Source organism: Parasteatoda tepidariorum, chromosome 2 (genome assembly GCF_982258835.1).
Source record: "Parasteatoda tepidariorum strain Cologne lab strain chromosome 2, Ptep-v5.0, whole genome shotgun sequence".
Lineage (NCBI taxonomy): Eukaryota > Metazoa > Arthropoda > Arachnida > Araneae > Theridiidae > Parasteatoda > Parasteatoda tepidariorum.
In genome coordinates this window covers 6,971,328-6,981,279 of record NC_141756.1, presented here as the reverse complement: position 1 = coordinate 6,981,279, position 9,952 = coordinate 6,971,328, and positions in this window count along the sequence as shown.

Here is a 9,952-nt window from a genome sequence, read left to right as displayed (position 1 = left end):
CAAGGATTGGGCATGTTCCCGATAACCATATAAGTACCGGCACCCCGACGCTCGCTATCATGAATCTTAGTTTACGTTACTTAAAACTACGTTTCAGCAGTATAGTTTAGTTACTTTACTTTTTTGTCAAATAAGTAAAAAAAAAATATAAAACATCCCTTAAGGCAGCTAGATCAATGAGGTCATTATGGACCAGTAATTGTTTCTCGAAAGTGGACTAACTGACAGCTTCAAGCTGCCAGTAAAGGAAAATGATTCTAAATGAGTAATCATAAAGGCATAAGATGAAAAGAAAATTTCCGTTTGACACATGAAAGGGGACTCACGCGAAAAAATGTCTCCCTCTATCTCCACAAGTCCTGTTTCATAAATTTTATCTCGCATCGTTCCATAACATATTCGCTTAAAATGGAATGTCTTGTCTGGAATAACATTTTTTTCCTTATATTCTTTTTTATGCTTTTAAAGGTAAATAATTTAACACGTTAATGTTTTCATTTCCTGTATAATCTGTAAAAGTTGTTATAAAAATGATTAATATAAAATAATAATAATAATAGTTCCAAAAAATAATAATAACAGAATAATAAGTTGCTATGTATTTCAATAGCTAACTCATCTACCATCATCTCTATCTGCGAACTCATGAGTAAATGCATTTACTGTTAAAAGAAAAAAAGTTTACTTTCAAGTGAGCAAATATTTTTTAAATATTGAGTATTGTGACTTGCTTGAAAAGACGAATAAAGAATATATGAGATTTTAAAATTTGACTAATTTGCTTTTGAGTTTTTGTTTGTTTGTTTTTTTACAATTTTTTTTCAATATTGAGAAACTCTTTTCAACAACGTACTTGTCAAGATGCGAAATGGTAATAATTTGCAGCAGTTTAATCCTAATTTAAATTTTGAGAATTCAATTTCTTAAAGCAATAAATTTTTCTTAAATTACGTATTTAAAGGATGCAATATTTAAGTATGAGAGTTTATACTATAGTTTTTTCCACACAGAGTAAGAATATATTCATCATTAGTATTAATTAACTAATATTTTTAAATCTATTAAAGCTTTACAGTTTTAGTAGGTTTTAATCATTCGTATTTTTATACCATGACAAACGTAAAAAGCAGGAATCAGGTTTAAAATATCAAACATTAGAGGATAATGAGATCTTTTTACTTTTTCTATAAGTTTGTTCAAATGCAAATTTAATTTTTAGCATTTAATTATCTGTTATATGGGTTGTTATAAATTTGCGATAGACACTTTAGACACTTTTTTATTACACTTTACGATCAAATATGGTTTTTAGTCAGCTAAGGATAAATTTCTGTTAGTTTAAAAGACGCAACTAATAAAACATACTTCTACATTTATTCTTTGACTAAAAGTAAATGCTTTCTTGTAGTTATTATTGTATTACACTGTAAAAGTTGTTTAACATCATTTCGCTGTAGTTGGTTGCTTTTTTAAATGTCCATAAATATTGATCCAGTGATATTGCAAAAAAAACTGCTATTCACCAACTTTTAAAAACGTTTTGTAAATAGATTTTTAATGTGTATAAGGGCTCTTTTTAGAAACATTTACAGCTTGAAAAACCATAATAAAGACATTTTCTGCATACAGTTAAAAATTATTAGTCAAATTTCGCGAATTTTCTTCATTTTTGACGAAACTGTTTCCTGGTATATGCTCATTCCACACATAGCACAAATTTCATAACAAACAGAACAGCACACATTTCATCAGAGTGACGAAATAACTATCTTCACTTCCTCGAGTAAACAAATTTCGTCAACACAGTAAAGAAATATTTCGCCATAGTATTATTTTTCCAAGAATTACCCGCAGTGCTTAATTTATCGAACTTTCCTAATAATCACTTTATCGTGGGTACTACGTATCTGGATCAATGTCACCTTAAAAACAAAAAACAAAAATACAAATAGAACTGAGAGATAAATTACGTGAACTTCCCACGGTTAGCCTGACGGCAATGGGACTCTAACCCATGATCCGTCTACCACTGAGGATATTTCGCATCAGCTCTGTGGTCGGTGAAAGCCGGATGCGGAATTCGTATCGACCAGCCATCGCTGGGATTTGAACCCGGTTCACACCTCATTGGAAGGCAAATGCTCTATCCCTTGAGTCATTGTTGCTCAGTTTTTGAATATTGACGTACAGACAGCAACGAATGCGAAAATAATGATAATACAGGAATACACATAATCTATTCAAAAACGCAACATAATCAAACATCTCCCTTCACGAACTACTCACATTTAACATACGAAGTTCAGACTGTAATTATTGCCAAGATCAAAAGACGGTCGCAAACCAACTGGTTCCAAAATCAGGAACTAGTTAGTTTGCTATACTGGGACGAAGACTGGGGATGAAAAGGCAGCAGGAAGAAGGAGTTGGAAATACAAGTCAGCCGAAAAGTAAAAGATATAAACGTTTGAAACAAAACGGCGAAATTCAAAGTCAATGCTTATAATCAAAGGCAACATTTTTGTAAAGATAATGATTACATGCATATCTATGGGATCTAAGTAAGTAAAGTAGCATGTTCTAAGTCATTGGCATTATCAAAACTTTAAAAAAATAAGGCGTCTTTGATACTGTTTTGAGATTGTCACTAATAAGATGATGATGTTTAGCAGTCATAAACCTCATTAATAAACCTTGATTTTAACCTCGTTTACACCTCACAAAATCAACTTCATAAGTAAATCAAAAATAGTTTTAGTTTTGCTCGGGTGAAATTATTCACACCTCAAACATGCGTATTTGCTTGAAGGGTAGGAAAAAATAATCCGTACACCTCAAAAATAACCTCTCAAAAGCTGGTTGCTCTAAAGTAGATTTGCATTAACCTCAAGTGTGAATAAGACAATTTCATGCACCTTGGGAGGTTAATTTTTTAAAGCTATTTTTGAAATCAACTTGGAGGAAACCTCAAATTTGCCTTGACACCTCAATACCACCTCATATAATCCTCAAAAATACCTGAAATTTTTGTGAGGGAAGTGATTATAAGAAAGAGCTCATAAAATGTATCTGAGGGACGCTATCTCGAAAAAACTTAAGAAAAAAAAATTAGACATTCTCATATCCAAAATTAAAATCGTCATGCAAGTAGTATATGCACCCACAGTCATGTGCTTCTATCAAACGATTTCACATAGTTGCAATACCTTAGAAACTACTAGGCATGTTCCCAATTACCATATATGTACCGGCACGACGTTCGCTAACATGAATCTCAGTTTATGTTACTTAAAATTACGTTTTACCAATATTAGTTACTTTACTTTTGTGTCAAATAATTAAAAAAACATATACATCTACGAAGGCAGCAAGATCAATAAGGTCATTATGGACTAGTAATTCTTTCTCGAAAGTGGACTTACTGACAACTTCAAGTTGCCAGAAGAAAAAAAACTAAATGATTCTAAATGAGTAATTATCAAGACATAAAAAAATTATAATTTTTTTTTTGTTTGACACATGCAAGAGGAATTACGTGAAAGAATTTCTCACACTGAAATCCTGTTTTCATAAATTTTATCTCGAATCGTTCCGTAGCATGTTCGCTTAAAAAAGAATATCTCGCCTAGAATAACATATTTTTCTTGAAATTCTTTTTAATGCTTATAAAGGTAAATAATTTGACACGTTAATGTTTTCATTACTTGCATAACCTATAAAAGTCGTTATAAAAATAAAGGGAATCAAATCATGGATAATTGAATCCTTCAAAACTAACATGGGTATTTTCGTACATACAAATGTTCTTTGCGATCGTTTCACCCATTAACGATGTTTTTAAAAGATTTCAACAAAAACTAATAAAATATAGTTTTATTACATTTTCTTATGAGCAAGAGTTATTTCGAACATTTAGGATTGGTGCATTAATATAACAATATTTTCGTTAGTTACTCGGTAGCTCTTACGATTTCAAAATATATCTTTAATTCCGCCGATAGACGTAACAAATGACACATTCTAATCTAGTTTTGGCATTACTTTTTGTATTGGTGTTGTGCACTGGAATTGTTCAAGGAAAGGATTTATTGAAGCTCTTCCGTTTCTATGTCCAAAAAAGCATACCAAAGGAAACTTATAATAAAGTTTTTGCCACGAATGTCGATGACATCGATCAGTTATTGAAAGCTATACAAAAATCGACGGATAGGTTTTGTGCAGTACTTGGAGCTAAAATTGACTACTCACTCCAAAAGCAACTCGTAGATGAAGGAAAAGTCGTTGGTGTGAGCGGAGTGTCTCCCTCTTTGCTATACAACGTTTACGTCTACACAATTGGAAAAATGTTAAAGGAAAATGGAAAACTGAACTCTAACAACGTCAAAGACGTAGCACAGAAATGGGTGAACGAGCTCAACAAATCTGCCAAGTCTTTGAAAAGAACAAACTTCCTCTCTACTTTTCCAGCTTTGACTGCTGCAAATGCTAGGTTGTTAAAATCCCTTGGTTTGACTTCAAAAGTAAAAGCCAATCAGTTCGCTCGGATATTAATTAAAGAAGCAAACAAGTACAATATAGTACTAAATTAAGTGAGAAATTTGGCATCTAAAATAATTTTATTTCAAAATGTGTTTGTTCTATTGATATGATGCATAAAATTTAATTTGAGCTAAGCAAGCTTTTTTCTTCATTTAATCGATTCAAATCTCGTGATTTATTTGCATACTAATCTTTCTCGTTACCATTAACTGGTATATTCGTTTTTTCAATATAAAAGGATGCTTATTGACACAAAGACATGGTTGAAACTGCTAACTTGATTTAGTAACTGAATATACGCTTTGAAGAAAATTAATTCCATAGTTATTGCTAATAATTTTAAATTGGCATGCACATGACAAACTCTTGTTTAATATCACAGTAAGTGCCAATCTAACACAGAGTAATAGTCATGTAAACACAAAAAACTCGTCAATAATTTTTTTTTTAAAAATCCTTTCTTTATTGATTATGATTTTAGACAGATTTCTAAGTAGTTGGAAAAAGTAGCCAGCACATGTATTTTAAACATGCTTCACGTTTTGCATTATAACACGATAAAACACTTTATATTTTATGGTGTTTCATTAATTCTGATTTGAAGCAGAATTGTTGTATCGTGAAGTTGGTATTGATAGCCAGCAGATGCATTCTAAAAAATTTAAATTATATTAAATATACTTAACTGAAAAACTGGGTGGTTTGACTGCCCATTGAAAACCAAGACCAACTGTACCCTTCCCTGCTTTCTTGACTATGGGCTCTGGGGCAGGAGCAGATGTTCCAGTGGACAGCCTAATGCGGAAACCCTTGTGTTTAGTATCCAAGTATATTTAGTAACCATTTTATCGGTTTACTGAAACGATGAAAGGCTGAGTCAACCTTGCCCATTCTAGAAATAGAACGCTGGACGTGTGTCACGGAATATATTGAGTAAAACAAGTTAAATTTTTTTATGGTTTCCATTATATCGTGCAGCAATTTGTTTCTAAGATTTATATTGACTGTGAAAATGCTATAGTATAAAATCTTAAATAAATTAAATTTTTCCATTCTCTTTACAACTATTTATTAAGCTGAATTACTCTATATAATTTAACAAAAAGCAGTTTTTGAGATTTACAGAGTAAAATTGACTCTAGTATAAGTTGCGTACTGTTTCAGGTAGCTATTATTTTGTTTAAACCATTTTGAACATTTGTAACAGAGGGAGCATAAATAAATATTTTTTTTCATGTTCCAAATCAAAAAGTCCAGTGTTGCTTCAAGTTTTTTTTTAACAAGAAACATTCCCATGGTGGCTGAAATTTTCTTAATAATAATTCTATAATTTTATGAGAAAATTTCTTCAAAATGCCTTTCTATTTTGGAATTAACCCATTTAACACACATAGTTATTTACTTTCCTTTTATTTTATTATATCTGAAAACTGTTCTATTTTAATAATAGAGATATATTTTTCTACATTAATAAATCGTAACGAAGTCCGATGTTATCATCGCTGTTTTGTTTGTTCTACTAAACGTTATATTTTATTTTCTGCGTAAAAATTATAGGACTTAGAAAAATTAAAATTATGAAGTTATGTATGAAAATGTACAGGAATACAACGGGAAAAGAATGAACATTCGATAATTATTTTTATTTGTTATTATTATTATAATTTTATTTTGAATAAGGATTATTTGGTCATTGCTGTCGAAAATTTTATTTCTTTTTCTTTGAGACTTTCATTCCATAAAGTGTCACACTTGACTTGATGTGAAAACTAGAGAAAAAAAAAGTAAAACAGATTAGATGTTGCCAGATATAAATCTTAAAATTTATATCGAAATTCAAAATATAAAAGACTCCGGCTAGCGAAAAACTGTGTTCAATTTTAACTGTTATATGTTATAAGGCTACATTGTATATTGTTAATAAATAAAATTATCTTTTATTGTGTCTCACATTTTGTATTCTTTACCCTAAGTTTAAATATTTTTCTTCAATTACAAAAATTTTTTTTCCAAAAATCAATTAATCATCTTATTTATTACGTTTAAAATATTTAAAAAAATTATTTACAAAAAATTATAATAATTATAAGTTTTTTTAAACAGAATAATCATTTTTCCTTTATTTATTTATTTTTCTTTTTGATTTTTAAGAAAAAAAATTGAAGTAGCCATGGGGTTTTCGAGTAGAGCGAACAGGGATCAAAGCCTCCTGGTTATGATTAAAAACAAACATTAAAATAAAAATGTTGTATATTTATATCTCATAAATTCATCAGATACATTGAATTATTAAATTTTATCAAAAAATATTGCATAACAATAACTTATGTAATATCTTTTGATAAACGTATATAGTAACCTTTTTACAATTATTAAATGGTTGTGACAAGATATATAATTACTTATAATAAATTTGATAAAAAAAATTCAGTTCAATCACCTTAAAATATTAAATAACAAATTAACTATATGGATATCTCTCACATGATTAATAACTTATGTAATATCTTTTGATAAACGTATATAGTAACCTTTTCACAATTATTAAATGGTTGTGACAAGATATATAATTACTTATAATAAATTTGATAAAAAAAATTCAGTTCAATCACCTTAAAATATTAAATAACAAATTAACTATATGGATATCTCTCACATGATTAATAATCAAATGAATGGTAAAACTATATGAATAATAACTATATAACTCTCAATATATATAGAATTATAAAGTAATGTTAAAAATTATTTTTACAACTGGTGCTAAATACTCTTTTAGGCGAATTAAGGAATTTTTAAAGTACTTAAAAATTAAATCAGAATTCTAATAATTGTAAATTTGAAAGATTTTCAGTTTAATACTCAATTACTTTTTATTCGTTACATTATGTAAACTGACGAATGATCAACGAGAACGTGGTGGGAAAGGAGGACTACGTCACCAAATTAGTATCTTATAAGTTATCGGAAGCCACATGTTTTTTTTTTGTTCTTAGTTATGGCTTTAAAGCGTTAATTGGTAATTGGAAACTTTATGCATTTATAAGAAAAGATTAATGGGAAAACGGTACCTATTCGTTTATGGTAAACTTAAAATATTAATATACTATCTTTATCAGCAATGATACTTAATTTATTTTGGTATTAGGTACTACTGGTGCTACGGTTATTAGGGCAGTTTTAATGCAGATACTGTGGAAATAAGTATTTTACTGTTTCTCGAAAGAGATAGAACTTGATAAAAACCTGTTTTGCTAAATCTAATAAAATTAAATGGGCAACAAATTATAATAATGATAAATAAATAAACTGGAATTATTTTAACCTTGAATAATTGTATCGGTATGTACCGTTCAATTTTGTACATGATTGTAAGAACTGATTTATTGATTATTTTCCCCCGTTTTTAGTTTGTTGGTCAATTTTCGGCATTGAATATAATACGGGATTTCCATCAACTTCATCTTTATACTGAAGTAATTTTTATTACTAGTGGGCTGCGCCCCCTGCTCGCTAATGCTCGCCAACCCCCGAAAATTGCTACGCAATCTTATATGGTTTGCTTCGCAAACCAAGCTCGATTCGCTCGCTACTAACTTAGGTACATTGCAAATGCACAAAATTCTAAGAATTCAAAACAATCATTCAAATCCATATAACAACTTTTTTTAAAAAAAAACAACATCTTTTTAGTAAATACTTATAATATATAAATTTGAATTCAAGTAAATGACATGCAATTCGTTAAACCTATTAGAAATGTGCTATAGTATAAAATCTTAAGATAAAATTTCTAAAACTGATATCTCTTTAAGAAGTTTAAAATTTTGGCTATAATTAAGTCTATTAAAAATTGAAGTAAGTGAATTGCAATGAAAAAACCTGCATAAACAAAATATTATGTTTTTTAAAAAATAATAACCATGAACGATTCACAACTTTGTTAAAAACATAAGTATAAGTCTTAGAAGTATGACATACAAAAGAAAAACTTGCAGAAACTAAACATTAATTTGCAATAAATACTAAATGCGAACAGTTACTGAGAAAGATTAAGGGCTTTGTTAATAACAAAAAAATAATTACTATTAAAGATTGAGAACTTCCTTAAGCACACAATCATAAATTTCTGGACTTGGAGCTATCACTGTTAGACTGTCAAATGATCTAACCCTAGAGAGGCCAACATAAAGTTGTCCATAAATAAAAACTGGTTTAGTCTATATAAGTTCGTGAAAAAAAGCGCTTTTGACAAAATATTAAAATTGAGATCTATCGACAAAGACTACTCACTTCTGCTTAGCTTAATAGTATGAGATTGCAGCAGCTGAATTGAACAATCTGCTGATGCTCTCTCTGGTTATTTCAGTTTCCGTTTTTAAAAGCACTATATGTTGAGCCACCTCCGAAAGATTTGGCATGTGACATTTTTAGCGACTATCATTGGTCGATTTTTTAGCGTTGCCATTCGGGGAGTTGTTATGAGGCTTTTTTTTGTCGCCGTGTAAGAGAAATATATATATATAGATATTACTATTATATATTGCTTAAATATAATTCCCCTTATACTTAAGCAATTACTAAAATTATACATTATTAAAATTATCACTATTATTGTTATTATTGGATGTACGTCATAAGAATTTTTACACAAATTATTGAGCTGGATTAAGATCATATATAAAAATGTACTGCTAACGCTAAAAATATTGTATTCCACACTGTCTCCAAATTTCCCTAAATTTGTAATATTTCGTTTTAAATTTTATTACAAATGCGGTAACAGAAAAAAAAGTAATTTTTGGTTAACAAAAATATTTAATAAGAAAATTATTTATTTATTTATTTGTAATTATTATTATTATTTTGTTGGTGGAAGACTAACAGCAGGAGAGGTGAATTGATAAATTTTTTTAAAGTAAATATTTTCTGATTTTCTAGAAACAATTTGTTTTACGTCTGATGAAACAAAGATGATGTCAACATTACCCGGTAATCATTAGCAATCAAATTAAAGAATCAATTAATCTGATTTTAAAAACAAATTAGATTAGTAAAATTAAATTTACGGATCAATTCAACAGATTTTACCAATCAAACAGATCAGTAAAAAATAAGTAACTCAAATCAGAGACAGCACATTTTTCCCTGACAAGAAACTACCAGAATATGGTACAATTCGCTTAATTTTTCTCACTCATCTAGAGCACCAAAAAGTTCGGTAATTTTTACCCTACCGATTTGGTAATTAATTTATAATAAAATTATTAGGAAAAATTTATTTTTTCATTATCATATTGGTTTATAGTAAATTTAAGTACATTGTTAAGTATAGTATCTTGTTTTATAGCTTAAAGGTAACCATACCAAAAGTGTCGGATTTATTTCACGAAAGAGAGTCTTACTTTGATAA